A 20695-nucleotide genomic window follows, 5' to 3' on the forward strand; every position below is an offset into this window, starting at 1 on the left:
TGTGATGACACATATCTGGAGAAAGAAAATAAGGCTTCCTTGTCTCAAATATTATTTCTTTACACTGATGACCTCCCATGAGTGATTCCTGACCAAAGTGAGAAGGATAGATAACAGTCCTGAAATCAAAGCAGATTTTTTCAATCCCGTTCAGTTGGTGAATTATTTTTGCTCCTACTGTTTTCCAACTACTGTCTCTACACTGCCTAAAATCACTGTCTGTTAAAAGGTTGTGCCTGTTTTGAGTCTGCATCTTGCTGAAAATAATGCTCGCTACACCTGGCAGAGTCAGAGAGTGCCTCAATTTTGACAATGTTTTCTTGTTCAAAATGTGTATTGACAGGTGTGTTGGACAGGGGCTAAAGCCAAAGGCACCACCTGTAGAAGTGTAATTTCTCAGCCACTGAGGATAACTACTAATCACAGCCTCTGAAGGAACAGATGGAGTCTATTTGGTATAAGCTGACAACCTAACAGTAGCTCAGACACATTGCTTTGACCTGAGGAGAGGCCAAAATAAAGATGACAGTGTTTAGGTGTTACAGTTTGTTGAACAAAGGTGTAGCTAAGTTTGCAGTGCTGCAGGACTCATAGTATTAGCTATGCATAGCTCTGCATTTGGACTGTAAACAAATGCTGCTCTGTTTAGCAGAGAGCAAAGTTTGTGACTTTTAAAGACAGACGTGTCCTGTGCAAAAGAAATACTGGAATACAGAAGGCAGAAGATATTTGAGATCCACTCAAGGATTCAGCTGCTCAAAGACATACCATGGTTTTTCAGAGGTATGCTTTTGCAGGTACTACAAATGCTCTTAGAGAACAATTACATCCTCTCTGCTTGGTCAGCAACTCAGCCTAGTTTATTTTATTTTGTGATAAAGACTGGTGTGGTCATGAGAAGAGTGTGGCTTTCTTCATACATTTGTTCCAATTAGAAGTCATTGATTAGGACTGTGAGGGTTGAAAATTGTACAGGCAGTAATTTCTTCTCCATCATAATATCTAACTTCTGAGATTTCTACTTTTAGCAGATATTATTTTTATAATTCCTTAAAGATTTTCAGCATGCTTTTAGTATTGCACATCATCCAAATTGAAGTCCATTCACATCCCACAATATGATGCCCTTATCCTCTCCTGCACAGACAAAATCTCTTATGCTCATGTCCAATATTATTAGCACATTCCTGCTTTGTAGTTTGAGGTATCTACTAACAAAACTGTAAACTATTTTAAGGGCAAATTCTTCAGGACTGTAAACCTTTATCCAACACCAATAGTTCGCTTTCAGCATAACATTATTGCCTCCTCCTCAGGCGATTTAATAGAATTGTTATAAGTCTGGTATTTGTCTTCATCTTCTCCATCATCCCCAGCTGAATTAATTCCTGTATGTCCCCAAGGCTTGTTGAAGCACATATAGATGAGATCTACTGAATTTCCCTGCCCTAGTAAAAATAAGTCCTTACCAGAAGAGTGGTCAAATTAGACTGTAAAAAATCTCTTTGAATGTCTGACACCCTGAATTTTATAATTTTTTGTGATTTAACGCTGTGTCTTTAATTTCTTTCATATCATTTGTCACCTCCTACTTGTCTAGCTTTTATTGAGTGTTTTACTTTTGTAAAGTAAAGCTGGCTTTGCTAATTTTGTCTATTTCTCACCACTTTTTTTCCCCATTTTATGAGCTGATAAGGTGATAGCTAGAGATTAAGTCTGGCTTTGAACTTTCCACAACAGATTGTAAGAGTAATCACCATTTAAGCAGGGAAAGGAAAAGGGAAGCTCTGCAAGTGTGACAGGATCAGCTGAAGCAGAGCTTCATATTGCATTATTCACTGATGAACTACAAATATCATCCTCTCTGTGCTCACTGGCTGCTTTTGCTGGGTATGCCCAGCATCTAATCTGCATCTGGAAGCTCTGATCTACTGCCCCAGGCAAGCTACACGACCTGCAAGTCTCGCTGAGAGGTGAAGAGGTCCTCAGGTCCTGGTGGGGTGGCAAGTCACTAGTGTCACTTTTTGTATAGACAGTTATGCTGTCCTCGAGACATGGGCTCCTGGGCCTTATACAAGGCATGGAGACTTAGATTCTCTTAGAAATGCAACCTCACCCTGATATTGAACAGTTTAGGATTGAAGAATCTCCAGTGAGACGTATCCAGTTGAGTCACTCTAGGAACATGTATTGCTTGTTGAGCTTGGCTTCACCTCGAGGTCTAGTCATGCTGTTTTTGAAGCCAGCAGGAGTTTTCGTACCGAAATGGAAGAAGGATCTGAGCTGCAAATATGTGCTGCAAGACTAGCAGCAAGATTTGAGCCCTTGGGCACCTTTGCAATGCAGCCAAGGCTTGTAGGACAGATCAAGAGCTGCCATATGAACCAGTGTTGGTTTCTGTTTATGACAAGCTATGTCATCCTTGCCTTTGCAATTCCTAACAGCTATCAGGAGAAAAAAGCTAAGTGCAAAATGCCACATGACTCAAATATCCTTCCTGGAATATAAATGTATTTCTATCAATAGAGTTGCTCTTGATCTACACCCATGTGAAAAAGAACTGCACCAGCTCTGAAAATCATTCAGCACAGGAAATATTGATGGGATCCCTGCTGTCTCACTAGGATAAAACAGTGCTTTTTAACTTCCACTCCAGGTAACTAAATCCTAGAAATGAGGTCCAAGTCATTTTCATCAAGGGAATGTTAACTAAGAAGTACAGGAATCCAGTACATGTAGAAATAAAATAAAATAAAATAAAATAAAATACTGAAACAAAAATAAAATACAGTAAAAAATTACCTAAAAGAAAATAAAACTTAAAAGTTGCATTAGTGTTCAGGCATTCAGTCAAAACCAAAATGAGGTTGTAGAACTACTAACAGTCTTCAACATTTTCTTTTGCTAAAATCAAAGGAAAATAAACTCCACTAAGATGGTAAGCCAGCATTAAATAGTAGTAAAAACTACCCTGCTTCAAACAGCAACAAGAATTGTGCATAGTATTTGTCTTTTTAAAGCTGAACGCTAAATATAGACGTAAGCATTGTAAACACGACATACTGATGGATCATAAATGCTGTGCCTCCCTGTACAGAGTCCCAGTAATCTGAGAAATGTGCTGCCTGACTGAAAACTTCAGTATTTCTGTCTGGTAATTTATTCACTTCTCAAATCCCTGACAATGCCAGGAAACATAAACTTAATTGTTCTTATTGCCCTCATCATGCAGTGGTAGTGAGACAGTTAAAGGTAAATAGGCAGTCTCTGGAAAATAAAAGTGTCTGGAGTTGTTTTTTCAGTCCAAACACTGCCTATGAATGATTTATTGTACCAAGAGATCCAAAAGTTAAGCGACATGCGAGGAGATATTTTCAGTCTTTAAATTATAAAGAAAATTATTCTTTTCCCTTTTAATGGTCTTACTGTGTTGTCTTAATCTTGACAATAAAAAGATATATTATGGCTTGCTCAGAAGAAAATGGGATATCCTTGGTTTGGTAGAAAACACTTGTATAGATGTTAATCAAACAAGACATAATGATAAACGATGAGGTGTGTAACTAAACATCCTTAATTGGCCAAACACTAGACTCTGTCAGCCAAAACAAGTGAAGATTAAGCTGGAGAGTGTCTAAAAGGAGCTATAGTGGATTTTTACATACGGAAAACCTGCTTTATATACCAGGATAAAGTAGTTTTTTTCTGGAAATCCAAATCAAGCATATCTAGAAATTTAGCATGAATTTGAAGCTGAAGTTGAAGAACTTTTTAAACAAACACATGTACACACACATAAAATATGAAGCTCACTAGAAGTAATTTAACATTGGTCATAAGCATAAATAAATTGTCATTCAGCTATACAATGATGTTTAAAAACCCAGGTCATTAATTTCTAAACCTTTCTTAGGACAAGAACACTCAAAAGGCAGAAACATCCATGCAGGTAAGAATAAAATATCACTATCATTAAAAAAATACTTTTTAGGGGTTGCAAAATCTACTAACCACTTGTATTTCATGCAATTTCAGACTTTACCTTCCTTAGCTGTTTTCAGCTAAAGAAACAGTGTTAACATCACTTCTCAAATAATAATAGGGCAGGCAAATCCTTTGCTGATCATTTGAACGAGTGCAATATGAATTAAATCTTTCCGGAAATATTAGCAGACTCAAACTGAACAGAATCTTTGTGCATTTATTTAATAGAAAGAATCCTTGTATTTTCTCAGCTGTTAAATCTGATACTGGCTTACTTACTAAACATTATACAGCACTTTTATGAGTTGCCTGTTGGACTTTACAACAATCCATAAGTTCCATTAGTCTCCACACACAGAGAACCAGCACGAAGTGATATAACATAGACTTTATGCTGGTATAAAACACAACTATCTAGCATATTTTTGACACAAAGTTCTGAAATTCCCACACATTTTTCCAACAATTTTGCCAGATTTTGTGAAAATCATCACTTTTTTTTTTTTTTTTTTTTTTTTTTTTCTCTTTTCTTTCACCATTAAGGATACTTAAAGGAGGGAGAAGGTGCAAATATATATATATATATATATATATATATATACACACACACACAAAACAAGCAATATTAGAAGAGGAGATATATGAAAGGACGGTGTGACTGGTCACAGCTAAATACAAGTTGTTTGGTTTATAGAGATAACTCAGCGCAGTACATCTGTCCTTACGTTCCCATAAAAACACAGCAGGGCAAAGAACAGTAGCTATAATAACATCACATTTTCATCCCCACAAGCAAAAGACATCCACAAATGCAAGATGGATTGGCTCTGCCCAGTTCCTGTTGCAGCTGTAATAAAGAGACCCTCAAGACCAGTCTTGTCTGTGGCTCTGTCGTGGCTGTGGGTAAGGGTGCAGGCTGAAATGTAGCCCAGGGAGTGTGATCCTGCAGTTTCCTGCTGGGTTAGTGAGCTGCCAGGGACAGATGCACAAGGCTGTCCATCAGCTACCCCGGGCACTGAAGCCCTTGTGTGGACAGCTGCAGGTGGGAGGTGGAGTGGGTAGTGCTGCTGGTAGCCCTTGGGACTGCCTTTGTTAGAGAGGAAAGATAAAGGCTCACAACTATGGCAGCTAAAGGACTGTAATACCAGCCTCCTGAGGAGTGGAGTGGAGGCTATGAGTAGCTGGATACAGCTAGAAAATGTACATGGCTCACCCAGCAATGATCTCTTGCCTTGGCACTTACACAAAAGAAGAAACCTTGCTAATAGTGTGGGAAGAGAGGAGGTTTTAATTTTCTCTTCTCACTCTGGATCTGTATTTGCTGTCCTGCAATGGATTGTTTCCTCCCTAAGGCAGTCAGGACATATGGATCTAACCAGCCTCCACATTCACATTATCTCTCCTCTTTCTCCTGTGCTCCAGCAGTGTGGGAGGAACGGGGCAGTGTCCCTCGGCTGGCTCACACCAGAGCTGTACACACGTTCAAGCACCTGCTCACAGAACTGGTCTTTAAACAACACAGGGAGGCATTTGTTCTGCTTAACTCCAGCTCACCACAGCTGTGCCCAAGTGAAGAAAGATTTGCCTGACATGTTTAAAGCAGCGCTTGCACACTGAAAATCTCAACAAAATGTTATGGCTAGCAAGTTCTTACAACTTTTACCAGCAAACTCTTCTATATTTTGGCAGAGGCAGTAAAATCACAGAGTTAACTTGAGAAATGAAAAATAAAACTCATAAATGAACCCTTGGTGGCACTATTTAACTGGACAAGATTATCTGAAGATTATCCAGTGAAAGGTGGGGATTAAGATGAGTTGTTCTGAGCTTGAAGGTAACCTGGGTTAAGGTGTTATCTTGTGGCTTCTCCATTTTCTGTCAGAAGAGGGTTTTCTAGAGAGGCTTGGAGGACTTGTTAAAGGTTTTGATCTGCTTTCACATATCTTATAAAATATGAATACTTTCATAAATCTCAGACTTCTCTTCCTTTTACTTGCATTTCTTTTAACATTGTTTCTACATTAGTATACCAATTACTCTAGTTTACTCTATGATTATCAAAGTTAGATCTTATAATTATCTTAAAAAACTGGTCATCAGCACACCCTGACTTCACCAGTATTTCATGAGAACATGAGGTGGAAAAATCTCACTCTTGCTTCATCTAGCCTTGTATTAATTGAACACATTAATTCAGTACAAGATACCTGTTAACAAAACCATAGCCTGCCTTGCATGTCTACAGTCTTCCAGTGACTTCTGTCATCAACATATATTTCTGAGACAGCATAAATATATGTTGATGGGCACGGAGCTTCTTATTGCTCACCAAACTATAAAATAAGCATAACCAGAAAAATATTTTAACATTCAAGACAGCTTCTGTATAACATCCCCAATTACTGATCTCTCTTCCCTGTAGGGTGTGGGAGTTGCAACCAACCTGACACTGACCCTGTCTGGGGGAAGAACACAACTCAGTTTTCTTTACCCAGGACTTTTCTGAGTTAAAGACAGTGCTTTGCTCATTATCTGGTCTTGATAGCGGAATGAGCTCACCCACATTGGGGTGAGTTAAACTTGTCAGACTACCGCTCTCCCAACCCTTCTTTGTGGCAGGACAGGGCAACAAAATAAGATGAAAAAAGTTCATGGGGTGACTGCCTACCAATTACTGTCATGGGTAAAACAGACTTGATTTGAGAAAGATTAATTTAATTTATTGCCAACTAAAAATAGGGTAGAATTATGAAAACCAAAGAGAGAAACTAAAATATCTTCCCTCCATGAACCCCAGTCAGTCCTCAATGCCTTGTCTTTAGTGTTAATACCGCTTCACAGTTTTCCCTTGTGAAGAGGTATTAACCCTTTCCAGTGTGGGGTCCCTGTCATGGCACCTGCTTCTTATGAACTGCTCCAACGTGGCTCCTTCCCACAGGCTGCAGTTCTTAATGAATTGTGGGTCCTTTTCAAGGGTTGTAGTCCTTCAGGGGTGGATTGCTCTCATGTGGGGCCACCACATGCCATAGATCCATAAAACCTTCTGTGTGGACTCCTCTCCAGAGGCTACAGTTTCTGCCAGGTCTCTGTACTCCAGAGGCTGCAGTTTCCTTCAGAACACATCCACCTGCTGCAGCATGGGGTCTCCAGAGGCTGCAATGTGATTCCTGCACCACTGTGGTCCTCCACGGGCTGCAGGGGAGCCCCTGCTCTAGGGCCTGAAGCAGCTCCCCTCCTTTCTGATGAGCTCACCTGTGTCCTGTGGTGGGTCCATTGGAGCTGGCTGGAACTGTGTATCCAGCACAAACTACTCACTGGTTTTGTCTCAGAGAGGGAACATCTGCAGTCCTCCAGCTGCCAAAATCTTGCCAGGTAATCCCAATATGTCTCTGTTCCAAACCCTTGGGGGCGAAAAAGTGAGCTGGTTAGGAGTCACAATAGTAAGGAGAAACAGGATCCCCAGGAACATCAGTTAATCTGCTCATTAGCAACAAGCCTAGTCTGGAGATGAAGAAAAGAACCTTTGAAACACCAGTGGATAAACATCCTAACTGGTTGCCACACTGGAAGTTTTGCTGGACTATTACTTGGCAGCATCATTAGCACGAGTGTCTCTTGGGAAGCCAAGTAGCCTGATCCCTGCCACAGGAAAAAGCCTCTACTGTGTCTCTGGAAGCTGAGAGGCTTCCATCTGTACCCATAACAGATGCTGAGAAGGCTGAGTGGAAGCCAGCACAAACTTGATATGACTCATATGGCTAATGACAAGATAATCAGGTCTGGAGCTCTTTATCACTGCTCTGGGCTCTGTGTTTATCCAGAAAGTGGTGAGGTTTGGACTGGTCCACCTTCTGCTCCAGACCTTTCATCCTCATTAAAAGCTTAGGCTGTTTATCAGTAATAATTTCTGTTTTCTCGCTCTCTTTTTTTTTTCCCAAATAAAAAAATTAATATATATATAAATATGGTGTCTCTTATTTTGTCATATTTTTTTCATGGATCTCTTTCTCCCTGTGGTAAAAGATCTCTTGTTGGCCTGAAGTGCTCTAAGGCTCTGGTAGCACTTTTCCCTCTACAGCCCAGGTGTTCTTTGTTGCCTCCTTCCTGCTGTCCCCTCCTGGTGTGGAACCCTCTTTGTCTCAGCCACTGGCAAGAGCGGGAAGAGTTCATTCAGCTGTGAGGTCTAAAGTTACCTCAGGTCTAAAGGTCTGAAGTTATACTTTCCAGAGCATATCCAAGGCACTCCTCAATCCACGCAGACACCAGGAGGCTCTGCTGTAGCTGTTGTCGTGGCTTTAGTGGCACAGATGTTTCTCTTGTTTAGTTGTGAGCTCTGGCATGTGCTGGAGGAGCTGGGAGAGCTTGGTGCTGGTGAGCCAAGCAATCAGGCTGATATAGCATGGAATAACCTGGCCTCAGCCTACCCAGGCTCCCCATATGGAAAGACACAAACTACACCAGACTGTGATTCAGATCAGCTTCATCTTCTCCTGAATGCTCAAAAATCAATTAATGCAAAACCAGCACACCCTGGCAGTTGCCTCTTCTTCTCCAATGACAGTAAATATCACTAATGGCAGCTCCTTTCTACCTTAACCACTACTTTAATAGGAAGTGGAGAGGTTGGCGTCAGATACAGGAGAGAGCTGAGTAAGGATGAGAAGGGACTTGCAGATAATATAACAAAGTTATTATGGAGGTATGCATGAGCTGCAGAAAATCACTAATAGCACAAAACAATAACAGCAAAAAAGCCTTGTAGACAGATTTTAATATTCATTTTTACCTATCTTTGTAAGTTGCTAATTCCCTGATCAGCAGAAAAGAGTAGCAAGGAAAAAACGGAGAATAAAAATATATTCTTATTATCTGGAATGCATTTTTGCCTGGAGCTTTCTTTTTCTTTTTTTCCCTTTAGTGGGACTGAGCAATGGCTGCTGAACTGCCAGTGAGAGTATTTTATTGCAATCCTGTGTATGTCATCGTCCTGCTGCCAGTGGCATGTATACTCATCAGTCAAACAGAACTATCCAACATGTTTGATTTACTGTCACTGAATCAAATCTATTTGTGGGTTTCCATAACATAAAACATTTTGCTGGAGATTAATCCCCTGATTTGCATGTTGCTCTTGGGAACTACATCATTACTTTCCTTGATGGATTCATTTTGAAGTCAAGAAAGATGCAACTTGATTTTTTACTCTGTATTCAAGGTGGTGCCTTGCTCTTTGTTATCTGACCTTTATATTAACTCTTCCCCTTGTCATGCTCAGAGGCATTACTCATATTTGTGTCTGCTAGCAGAAGATTAAGTGTTTTTAGCTCAGTCAGGACAGTAAAAAGGGACTCTTAGAACACCTGGTGAATGTACCAGCAAACGCCATGTTTCTGATTTTGGAGTTGTTGCCTTATCTCAAGCTTGCTGCTCTGAACACGCTAGAAAATAAAAGTATATTTGTTCACTAACATCTGTTTCAATTTATACTCCAAGATGAATATCTGCTTGGATAAATACCTACAAAGTTGGTCACTTTTAAGAAAGGTTACATATGGTACAAAGGTTGTTAACTTACTCTAATATTTGTAGGAAATTCCACATATTTTTGGAATATATTGGACACTGTTTACTGGAATTTTTGAGATATAAGGAAAATATTTAGTTTTTAAAAAAGAGTTTATAATCTAATTCTCCTTTAATACTCATAACCTATTGCTGTCTGGGATGGTTGCCAAAGCAATGATTAATAAATTTTCAATTCCAGCAAGTAAACACTGAATTTAATTTGGCTTGGTAAATCCAACATTCTTGCTTGAGATATCAAAATAATTGAACTGGGTTTCTTGCATTATAAATGTTACAAGGGCTGCTGATTTTTCTCTTGCTCACAACGTCATGAACCTGATATTCTTCAATCATATCAGTTGTACCACTTATTGAGGAAAACCCCAGTTTCAATGGGAATGAGAAAATACAGTTACTAAGTGGGTATCAGTGTCTGATTAATCCAGTTAGTACATTATTTGCTTTCAGCACCTTCTCATGTTTTTCATGCTATAAGAATTTTCCCCAAACAAAATCAGCAGAGTAAAATAAAGACAGAGACTGGAGACTTGACTCAGTCCTCCACAAAAACTTCCCAGAGGAGTCTAAGACTGGCGCTTAACTTGTGCTGCAGCGGGCAAAGGTCTTCTGTAGGTCTTGTATCATCTCTGTCAGTGTCATGCAGGGGTGTCAGATACTTCAGCACAGCTGAACGGCTCTGGGAACATGCACTTGAGCAAGTCACCCCGAAGTCAAACCCCTCCTGCTGTGTGGGAGCCTGAACGGTGCAGTTAACAGCTATAGCTGGGAACCTGGAAGGCTTTTCTTAGTCCTTTGCCTGTACTGAACAGGGATTTAATTGCCCACAGCTGTGCAACTGGTGACATCAAGGGTATCAAAGACATCCTTGCAGACTGGCAGGTATGGCACAGGGCCTCCTGTTCTCTTCTGGGTGTGCTGGGGAGGAGGGTGGCTCAGTGGCAGCAGCTGCTTCTGTGCTGGCAGCTCTGTCCAGTCCCAGATCTCTGCTGGCCATTAAAGCAGGTTACTGAGTGCACACATATTTATCTAGGTTTAGACACCTTAACTGTGTTCTGGTGGCTGAATCCAAGTTGGTGGATATTCAGTTGATGTCTGAAACCAAGCATCAGTAAGAAAACCAAATGTTGTTCTCAGGCATTTCCATGTGTCTACATGTAGAAATGAGGGTTATTTTTGAAAGAGACAGATTCTTAGGTCACTTTTGAGACACTGTCTGCAGGTGTCTGTTGTTAATATTGTTGAGATATGCCGTGTGAGAAAAAGGAATTCCTATCCTGGAGGCATTCTTCAGTAGAAAGATCTGGAACCCAAGCCTTCATCTTTAGACATTTTTTTTTTATTACAACAGTGCATTTGTCAACAATAGTGAAATGAGGTCCGTGTCTACAAATGCCCTACCTACCCTTGCACGGTCTTGTAGTTTTCTTATTAATAGGATACAGATAGATTGTGCGCTGGCTGGTACACAGGTGTTGCCACTGAAAAGTAGGTATTGGACAGTGTGATTAATGAAGGCAGGGTCCTTTTCCTGATACAGACATAGCCTCATTTTCTCTGGGTTAAAAGTAGCCGGACACCTTGGAGCTTTCACACTGAAAGCTCCTACAGGACAGTGGTGTGTTTTGAGGCTGTTAATCATGTTTCATGTTTTCATCAGCAAGGTTAATTACACTCCTTGTGTAATTAGATGCAAGAGATTAGATGCAAGCTTGTATCCCATCTTTCTTTAAAATGGGAAGAGCCATGTTTGGAGTTTAGCTGTGGACAGTTTAACACAAATCCTGTTGTGTTCTGTAAACATATCTATCCGTCTGAAAAAAACCCCTAAACTGCATGCATTTCTCAGATTGCATTTCAGATGTGTGCATGGCATCATGTCATTAATCTTTTTCCTTAAATTATATTTTAGGTTTGTTTTTCTTTTTCAGATTTGTGTTGAAAGGTGCTTTTTAGATCTATGCATAAAGATCATTTAAGCTTTCCTACAATTCCTTCTGTCCTCATTGTTTTCTTTGATGACTGTAGCTGGAATGATTCTCTTTTAAGACCTTGTCTGCTGTTGAAATTAATGGATGTTAACTAAGACAAATTCAGAAGCTGATAGGAATAGCCACAATTTGTGATAGTTTAAAGCAAGACTAAAACATGGCACTATAAGTGTTAGAATTTTCAGAGGCAATTTAGGGCTGTCCATTTTTCTGTTTTGATAAATTTTCAGCAGGGCTTCTGACACAGCTTTGCTAGAGAATTCACTTTTCAATGCAATGTGCCACCCTCACCTGAAAGGAATTTTGTGTCATGACAGAACAGTGCATGTAATCACTTTTGACCTCTGACATACTGAAATGCAATGTAGAACAACTTCATGTGAGCTTATGCTGCTAAAATAGTCATATGCCTGAGATGGATTGGGATGTGTTAAAGAGTTTTATGATAGAAGAAAAAAAATCCTGATGAAATTCAATTAACTTTGTAGAGGATGAAGGAAAACAAGAGGGATGGATTTTAAGAATATGTTCTGGGAAAGTATTAGCTTATATAAAATGCAGAACACCTGACAAACTTTTCCACATGGATAAGAGCTAAATTTAATGAATATAGCTAATCAGAAGGATGATGTTTAATAGGAGTGATGTAGATGGATGAAACACATTTGGAAGGTACATAATTTGCTTGGTGCACCTGGACATACAGAAATTAAATGGCTTAAAATTCCTCAGAGAACAATAGAGGAAGGTATAAGGAAGAGTAAAGCAAGAATGAAGAAATAATTTATGCTTCCTCTTCCCAATGGAAGACAGGCAAGAAAGCTGTCAATGTTCCCTGAAGGAGAGAAGGAAAATGTGAGAGAACAAACCCAACTTAGGGAACGGGAGACTGAAATTGACTGAGTTTTGATGTTAAAGCCATAGAACTGTTCCAACTGTCCCTGAAATAATTTTTTTTTTTTTTAAAGAGAAATCTTAAAGTGATTACTAGGCACTGTGGAAACCAATTAGAGTTTTTTTCAATGATGTAAACAGGATGATTTTCCATCAAGCACGTATACATTCACATGTTCTTTCCCAGCTCTCTATTACTCTGTAAAGTTCTTGTTGTTACACATGATGTGAGTCAAACTTGGATCACTCTGAATATTAACTGGTACCAATATCTGGCCAAATCTTCTGATACTCTGCTACTCTTTGAGTGCCTGACTCTGTTTGGGTGAATGGTTCCTTATCATTAGGTTGGAACTCAGGCCCATGGTTACCAGTCACTGAAAAAATTCCCCATCACCAACAGGGGAAAAACCTCCATAAAGTCACTTTTAAAATTCTCACTGGGTTTTGTGCAAAATGAGTACTATGTACCCCCAGCCTTTGCGGAGTGAGGACAGAAAAAACATGACCTATCTGGAGTTTACTGGATTGCCATTTTCTAGACTAAACTTCTCCTCCCTCTCTCTTGCTGCCCCTCTATATTTTCCCCTCTTGAAAATATATATGGTCTTTAAATCATTGGTATTGTTATGCAAAAACCCCAACAAACTATGCAAGATACGGCAAAGGACCTTGAAAGGACAAATGGAAATATTCCTGCATGTTGTGCATCTTTTTTACATCCCCTGGAAATAGCATCCCACCCATAGCACTTCAAAGAAATGCAGGGGAGGAGCCAATGGAGTCTCTTCCCTCTGAAGTCTTTGAAGGACAGGAAACTGTTTTCAAAAGAGAGAAATGTGATTCTGCAAAAACAGATTTTAGGGTCCAAATTCTGATCATAGTTTTATTAGTGTGTATGGGTGAATATATATTGATGCAGGCAGTAGAAAATCTCTATGATTACTCCAGTGTAACTAAGATCATATTCTATATAAACCTATTCTGAAGAGGCTGTGGATAACCTCAAAGTGAATTCAAAAAGCGGGCTGTAATTACCTACTGAGACTAGTTCTCCCTTCAGTCACCAGTAGAGACGAAAGCAAATCTCATGGTTGGGACAAAATTTTAGAGTAACAGTGTCATTGTACGCCAAATGATCAGAATTGTTGGTATTTTACAGCTCTGTAATACCTGGAGTTCGTTTTGAGTTAATTAAATTAAATGAACAAAAAGTATTAATACATTTGAAAATATCGGTTTGTTTGTTGATGTTAATTTCTTCCCTAAAACTGGATGCTGCTCAGTGGTGAAAGACTAAATCTGTTGGACTAACATGGAATTGTCAAAATACTCACTACCAATGTAAACATGTTTGTGTAACAGATATAGAGCAATATCACAGTGTGGTGCTATGGAATACTTTTAGCTATGGCCAATCAATTTCATAAGAAACTTGTGACCAGTCATGAGCTCCAGGGACTGTTCTTCAAATGAGTTCTGACCTGAAACGTCACCGATGGGAATACAGAGCTGACAAAGGGTTTGATCAGGTTGAAAATGAGAGGGGAAGGAAAGGGAGTACAATTTTCATTAGAATCTATCTATACTTAGCCATGTAACAGGAGCCTCCCTTGAGACATGGTCAGTGGAGAGAAAATGGGGGTCTGTACTCAGGACTCCTGTGTGCTAAGGTCTCACCAATATTTTTCAGACACACTCTGCAGCCATCTACTTCTCTCCATAGATGTAGCATTGGGAAATAGAGGCTATTAATTGATGAACCTGAGATATATTATTTTTTAGACCTTTGCAAAGATCCTATTAGTTTCTACTTTATACCTGTAGGGCTGTATCTTAGAATTTATTTATTTTGGTGCTTTTTGTCACAAAAATAGCAGCCTACAAAGAAATTAATTTGAGGCAGAGATTGATTTTGACTTCAAAGCCCAAATTGATTTACCTCTTCTGAAATCAAAAGCCAGCTCATTCATTTGTTCCTATTTCTCCATGCCCTATAGAGGAGGTAAAATGAGTGAGTAGCTGCGAGTGCTCAGTTCCTGGCTGGGATCAACTCACCACAATGGTCTAAACTAGACTAGAGGGGCAGAAGTAAAGATTGGTGTGAGGCTCTCTTCTTCATAAATATGACATAAAATAGAAACTTCAGAATTGAAATAGCTCTCAATATTCTATCCACCTAGCCTGAAAAAAACTTGAATGGTGTATCACTGAATGACATGATTCTGTCTCTGCAGAGATGTCACCCCTGAATTCCTTTGTGATCAAAATATTCAGAGAAATGAGTGCTACGGAGAACTTGGAAGATTCTTATGGATGGATAAAATAGATCTAATTTTTTATTATTGTTATAATATTGTTTATACAATTATACAGAAAAATATTGTTAGGAATGGACAGGGCATTTATCTGGGAAATTGTGCTTACTTTCATGTACTACCATTTGGTGGCTTTCCAAAGATGACACTGCAAGGTGCTCTTTGTGAAAGTTCCCAGATTGCAGCCTCAAAAGATCTGCTGATTCAAGGTGGAACCCAAGTCTTTGGAATAGATAAATAAGCTCTGAGCTCTTGACTTTGATGGGAAGATACTGGGAGCCATTCAGTTGCTTTGTAGCAGAAGCCTGTCTCCAGAGTAGCAATTTAGACTTTGAATGGAGAGCTTCTACCTATGTAATATCATAGAGATCTTCCTGAAGCAACAAATAAGCAATTTTTCCCTGTGTAAAAATATGTGGCTTTAAATGTCTCCAAGGGCATGGCTTGTTTGCAGGAAAAACACACTGAGGGATTTATAACACAAGCTATATACCCAAAGTGTTTGTATTCACTTGTCATCCTCTTATGATAATATAATAGAAAATGACTCTGTTCAGCATGATTTGGAGAGAGACAAACCAACAGAAAGGCATCTTGCTTCGTTGAGCCTGGAGTACAATGTGCATTTCAACAAAATGCTTTACAGGTCACAGCAAAGCAGATGACAAACAGGTCTGGTTCACCTTCAATTATTTCTCATATATTGTTGCATGATTTTTCCCATAAGTAGAAATAATTCAAGAGCATTTATAATCCCACAGACATTGGTCTGGTTTCTTCTGATAAGATCAAATACTAAAGGGAAGCAAGCTGTGCCTGCCAGAGGAGAAAGCAGTGATGAATTCCAACATTTTTTATGCAGTTCTCAATGTACACAAGGTCCTGCTACTCTGAACAAAGCCAAAAGCAAACATCAGGCAGCAATACCTCCTCTCAGTGAAATTCCCAGTGAATTAGTTGGAACTGTGCAAGCCAACGAATTCTATTTATTTTTTTCAGGAATCATACCCAGCTCCCTGGTCAACATTGCTAACTTACCCTACATCCTTGCTGTGCTGCTGGTGCCTGCTTTCTGTGTGCACTGCACTGAGTGAGCAGGGCTCAGTATCTTCTTTCTCACCAGTTTCCCAATACAGCTTTTCTGCCCACCACATTTAAGAATGCAGGCTCGTTTTGAATGTACCAGAATTGCTGTGTGATGTTTTCCATTATTTTTTCTTTTCCACAGAGGGACTGGATGGTTTCTTACAAGTCATCAGTGGTGTTCTGCAGAAGGATTCTGCATAAGAACAGCTACAGGAGGGGAAGAACAAAGGAAAAAGTTGGTCTAAATTCAGATAATTGTCTAAACAATATTATTTTTGGTTGTATAGTCATTTAAGAAGAGCAGTTATCTGGTTTATTTGCCTTTGTAAATACTCTGTATTAGTCAGCAGATGGCATTCATTGTACATTAACTATTCTACCAATATTACCACAACTACTTTAAAGCACAAAGCATATGGTTTCCTCAAAGAGACACATTATTTCCTCATTTGCAGTTCAGTGTTAATTGCAAACTATTTAGTGACAAACAAAGAAAGTAATTTTTCATCCCCATTTACTTTGAGTAACAGATTAAATAGAGTCTACCATTGTGCAAAATGTAAATAAGACCCCTGACACTCAAAGGGTATTCAGGGTATACAGGCTAATGGAAGGTCACACATTGGCTTTTGGCAGGAAACTCCACAGCACTGCTGACACATTTTGGATAAGACTAATTGAGAGGCTCCAGCAAAGTGCCAAAAGGGGAAAATATCTTTTTTCTCCTCTCAACATTAGCTCAGATAGCAAAAAAATCTCACTTAAAATGTCTTCCAAAGAAATTTTTGCATTTTCATTGCTAATGCAGGCCACACTGGAATGGTGATATCATGCCCCAACCTTACAAAAGTGCTGATAGTCTGCACAGACTGCCCTTTCAGTATCTCTGGGGAGGAGTCTGGCTGTTCTACACAACCCTGATGCACACATTGTTCTCTGGCATGCCTTGAACCTGTGCTCATACCCATCTGTCTAGATGGCATAATGCCTGCTGCTCATAAGGTGTCATATCAGTTTTGATAGTGCGTAAGTGCCAATTAAAGATTGCTTTGCAGCTAGAGTGTAGAATGTGAAAAGTGTCATTTTCCTTTACAAGAGGAATGTCCTAGTGTAAAATAACCATAAAATGAAGCCCATGTTCCTCAGCCCTTTTGATTACAGTTACTAATAGAATTTTGGAGGCACAAAAAGCAAAATTAACACAACAGGATATTTGCAAAATTCTCATCTGTTTTCACTCATTTAATGAATGAATTTATGATACTTTACAGTTTTATTTCTCAAAGATATCTTTGAATACAGAAATAATTTTACAAGTGATATTTGATAGAGTAATACTAGCCATTAAGGACACACACACACACATGTACATATTTATTTGCTTACATACACAATTTATTTCCTTTTTTCTCAACCCCTAATATTCCATTTTGAAAATCCTACGTTTAAATAGTTATGAGCAAATCGAGTATGTTCCTGATGCAAAGTCTTGAGACTGTACGTGCTTTCAACCCATTCACCAAATTCTGCACTCATGGAAAAAGACTTTACTCAAACAGCCATTACCAGGAATGTATTCATTTAAGGTGGGAGAACGTGTGTTGCAACAGCTTTTCATCATCCTCATTTTTCTTCTTCTAACTCTTTTTTGTGATCTTCCTCAGACAGAATTATAGATGTACCTGCTTAACAGAGGATAAACTCCTGTACTTTTCCATTTACCGCATCTCAGAGAGAAGTCTGCAATAGGATTTAGTTATTGTGCGCTGTAATCCACTATTAGGTGTCTCAGTGTAACAGTGAGGAGATAAAGTAGTGTCCTAAATGGTAGTACCTATCACACATGTCAGTAACCCATATCCACAGGGATGTCACTATAACACCTAGATGCCAAATACCCTGGGTCCTGCCGTGATGTTCTTAGCATGCACAGGAGCCAGCTGGCAGTGCATTTGGGAGTCAAGCTTGATGGGTTTGGATGCCACACAGGTGCATACTTTACTTTCATAACATTATTTCACGGTGCAAAAAGACCATGGTATTGCATAGGAGAGTTCCTTCCTGCCCACTTTTCTCTGTCCTAGCAGGAGAAGGTTTTTCACCTTCCCATAGAGGAAACAGGTGAAGGAGCTCACATGAGCCCAGGACAGCACATATGACAGTGGTTATATAAATAATTTTCTCACACGGGAAACCTTTTCTCTGATGAACTAGATATTTGGCATCTGGGCAAAAGTCATCAAATCACTTAGTTTTTTTAGGAATTGGGAATACTTTAAGGGATAGCATAGTTTGTAGCTATTCTTATCCTATATTTCAAAGAATTTTACTACTGTCCATATGGAGCTTCTAATCCATAAATGCTTTTGTACTGACCAAAACACAGAAACATTTCAACAGATGTATGTCTAAAAGTGTCTTTCTCAACTTGTAGGAGGCAATCTCAGAGCTTTGGTGATGACTTGCGATATTTTTCTGAACCAAAATAGGAAAATTTTTATCTGAATACAGCTGACATCCAGGATATATGTACTGCATGGTACTGACACATCCAGGTGAGGATATATAGAGTATTTCAGGTCACCTACTCAAATGTGTTTCAGAGCTGTTCAATGAGCCATGAAAACTCAGTCAGCATGATCACCAGTTGTTGATGTTCCCCATCACAAACCATAATTACAGCGGTCGCTACTGTGACCAGTTGGAAAATGACATCCATGGTAGGGACAACCATGTTGTCCAGGGGTAATGCCACTGTGTGTTTATTTATGCAAAACTTCTTGTTCTGGCCTGGGCACGCAGATCCGGGCTAGTCCTTTCTTTATTGTCATTATCCACTTGAAATTATCATCTCTGGAAGTCAACACAGAGGCCATAAGGTGAGATGTGTCTTTATGGTCTATAATTACAGGGGATAGGAAATGGAACAAATAAAGCCACAAGCATCAATGCCTATCAGTTGAGACAGGGGAATTTTTGTCTCCAAAACCAGTTTTAAGCTCTGCAGGTTCCAAGAACATAAGTTATGACAGAAACAGAAAAGAGCCATCTGGTCCAATTTGTCTGCATATTTGTGCTCTTCTGAGTCTCAGCTCTTAGTTTATTCTCCAAATTCCTCCTTTTCCTTTCCTTCCACAGATATAATTTGATATTGTCACAGACTGTACAACCGCTTGCTTTCATTGTTTTCCTGGGCTTTTTGAAATGTTATGTCCTACCTCTGTGCTGCATTCTCCTCTACTGTGTTTCACGTGTGTTTTGGTTTTGGTTCCTATTTTTAGTTAGCATTCTGCAAAAATTTTAGCATATTGCTGCTGCAAACTACCTTAATACATATTATTGCTTAGTCTGGCCTAAGCTTTTACAAACTTCTGTGATGTGATCTTTCAGCTCAATCTATTTTTTGTAACTGTAACTCTAAGGCCTTTTTTGGAACTGTTCAATTTATTTGGTTATATTATTTTTATTCCAGGTTATTCTTATTGTATTATAAAGATCAGTACTATGACCTATATTCAGAAAGACCACCTCTGAAATGGAGCTAGCAATATTTCAATATTACCAGATAACAATGCGTTTACATCTACACAGTCTCCCTTTCCTTCACGTTCCTCTCATTAATTTGACATAAAATCCATTGTTTCAGAAGTTCTGGATCTAAGTCTGGCTCTGACACTATGATAGAATTGTCTGAAATTCTGAACCTTTGAATTTCTGAAGCAACTGGATTCCAGAAAGACATACTTAACATCAGACTACAAAGAGTGTTATGGGAATATTTCCTTTAATAAGATAAGGTGATGGGTGATAGAATCACAGAGAATATTCTTAGTTGGAAGGATTACATCCAAATCCTGGCCCTATACAGGACACTCCAAGAATCACACATGCCTGAGAGCATGATCCAAAAGCTTCTTGAGCTCTGTCAGACTTGGTGCTGTGACCACTTCCCTGGGGAGCCTGTTCCAGTGCCCAAACCCCCTCTGGGTGAAGAACCTTCTCCTGCTATCTGACCTAAACCTCCCCTGACACAACCTCAGGCCGTTCTCTCAGTCCTGTCAGTGTCACCAGAGCAGAGATCAGTGCCTGCCCCTGCTCTCACCCTCACAGGGAAGCTGTACCTGCACTGAGGTCTCCCCTCAGTCTCCTCCAGACTGGACAGACCAAGTGCCCTCAGCTGCTCTTCACACAGTCTCCCCTCAAGGCCCTTCACTATCTTTGTTGCCCTCCTTTGGACACTCTTTAACAGCTTGATATTTTTCTTACATTGTGGTGCCCAAAACCGCAGACAGTATCAAAGTGGGGCTTCCCCAGTGCAGAGCAGAGCTGGACAATCCCCTCCCAGGTGTGGCAGTGGTGTTCTTCTGTTGATTGGGCTGGAAGGTCATCCACTTTTAGAATAACAATCACTGAACATTAGAAAAGTGCCACAAAGATTGTCTGCTTTTCTTAATTTTTCTGGCATTGAGCTAAGGGTTTTGATGATATGTGGATGAACACCTCTAGCCAAGAGATGAGTAAGGGATGGAATTTAGATAGCATCATCAACATTTCCAATTTGTTTGAGTTTTAAAATGATAGCTTTCCTCTGTATTCTTATGTTTACTCAAAGTTTAAAGAATCACTAATTCATTAGAGGATGGATGTAACTCTGACCAGCTTGGTAGTTAAGCCATGTGGAAAGCTGCAATACCAAGCTTTGTTCTAGCTCCACCAGAAGCTGAGTGGTTCAGTGAATCCCCTTCCTCTATGTCTCAGTTTTTCAATCTGTAGAAATAAAACATGTACCACCTTTTATTGTTGATGTATAGTCTTCTCCCTGATATGTCAACAACCTTA

This window comes from Hirundo rustica, chromosome 2 (genome assembly GCF_015227805.2).
Source record: "Hirundo rustica isolate bHirRus1 chromosome 2, bHirRus1.pri.v3, whole genome shotgun sequence".
NCBI classification, from domain to species: domain Eukaryota; kingdom Metazoa; phylum Chordata; class Aves; order Passeriformes; family Hirundinidae; genus Hirundo; species Hirundo rustica.